This window comes from Trichechus manatus, unplaced genomic scaffold, assembly GCF_000243295.1.
Source record: "Trichechus manatus latirostris isolate Lorelei unplaced genomic scaffold, TriManLat1.0 scaffold00086, whole genome shotgun sequence".
In the NCBI taxonomy this organism is placed as follows: Eukaryota; Metazoa; Chordata; class Mammalia; order Sirenia; family Trichechidae; genus Trichechus; species Trichechus manatus.
The window spans coordinates 6,417,318-6,419,086 of NW_004444022.1; the positions used below are offsets into that span (position 1 = coordinate 6,417,318).

General features: G+C 51.6%; 1 pseudogene; it reads right to left on the reverse strand.

Annotated features, from left to right (window-relative positions):
- Positions 1 to 235: 235 nt before the first annotated feature.
- On the reverse strand, positions 236 to 1,769 carry LOC101342687 (C-terminal-binding protein 2 pseudogene; annotated as a pseudogene).

The following is a 1,769-nucleotide window of genomic DNA, read 5'->3' on the forward strand; positions in this document are numbered from 1 at the left end:
ACAACAGGAGTGGGTCGTTAATAATCACACCCTAGTCTTTCAGCCCTTCTGTAACAGATGGCACCTTTGGGTTTCCCAGTCTCATTCTAGCTCATTGTAGTTTTAACACTGCAACTGCAATGATGCATTGTGTCCAGAGTCAGTTAAGAACTGTCCAGTCCCTTTTCTCAGAGTTCTCCGTTGTTCACTGACTCTTGGTCCCAGGTTTATCTGAACGATTACCTTCTGACATCTGCTATTGCTCATCGGGGTGCTCTTGATTGTCCCCATTTTTTGTGGGCTGTTTAGGAGAATGGGCTTGGGAACGGTGTGCCACTGTGGGGAGGTTGTGAGCGATGGAGATGCCTCCAGGGATGATGCCTTCCATGGCTGCAGGAAGTCCTCCAGGGGCCATGCCCATGATGCCCAGTGAGTATCTTTATGTGGTACCATTGAGCTCTGGATGAATTGCTTGCTGATCTGTTACTGACCAAGGAGCTGTTGTGACAAAGAATTCCCTGTTCACGTAGTTTCTTAGGCTTTCTGGGATGCGACCTGTGATTGCTTTGTGGATCTTGGTGGCAGCTGCCTCCCTCATCTCTAGCAAGGCTTGTTCACTATACCAGGCCGTGTGGGGTGTGCAGATGAGATTCGGTGCGTCTTTCAGCGGGCCTTGAGTGAAGCTAAAAGGTTATGATTCATGCACGTCAAGGGGCACCCCTTATATCCTTCCTTCCTTGAGGGCTTGGGCTAAGGCTTTCTTGTCCACCATCCCACTGTGGGCTGCATGCACAAGGAATGCACCTTGCCTCATCTACTTGATAGTAAAGTCATTGATGATGTGGTGGTTATGCTCCTTGAGGTTACAGTTCAGGGACACACAGTTGCTCTGGTACAGTAAGTCCTGCAGGGTGTAGATCTCTGCACATCCAGGGACTGCTCGATTCCATCCTGCAAGTAGGGTTCATAAAATATGATGCTGAATCCAAAGGCCTTGGCTCGAACAGCGACTGCCTGTCCTGTGCGACCGAAGTGATGAGGCCCAGCGTCTCCCTGTGGATGCAGGCCGCTCCTAAGGTGACCTCCTGGATCTACTCGACACTCTGGACCCACCTGCCCTCCCACAGCGCCTGGTACAGCCACGTGTTCCGCTGGTACAGGTTGAGGATGTGGCAGATGGTGGAGTCGGCAGTCTCCTCCACCGCTGCAGATGAGATGTTGCACATGGAGATCCCCAGCTCACCAGCAGCCTGATGTTGAGGTTGTAGCCACTGCCTATCCGCACGATCACTCTCAAGGCCTTGAACTTCTCCAGGTCTTCTCTGGTGAGGGTGATGGTGTGGTACATCGTTTAGCACCTTCTTGTGGATCTCCTGAGTGGCCTGGGCATCAAAGAAGGCCACAGTAGCAAGGTCCTTCTGAATGGGCATCTCCATCGTGCAATCCCAGCCGTTGAGTAGCGCCACCAGGGGGCGGGGGTGCAGGGGGCCATTCATGATCTGGGGACGGATACCTTCACAAATTCTGTCCAATCGCTGTCACTTGACTTTGTGTTTATCCACAAGGGCCATTCTTTAGCGAACTTCGCAATTCTCTGATTCAAAAGGCAAAACCGGCAAGAACTTAGGGGACCTCGTAGGAGTCTGAGTGCATTACGCCACTATGAACCCAATATAAATCTGTCCGCAAACTCCACAGTTCACGTGATGAGCTGTCCATCTTCTTAAGGGAATGCAGCTTCATTGGTTCAAAACCATTTAAGGTGAGGAAACCCTCGACCCGGGCCGCTG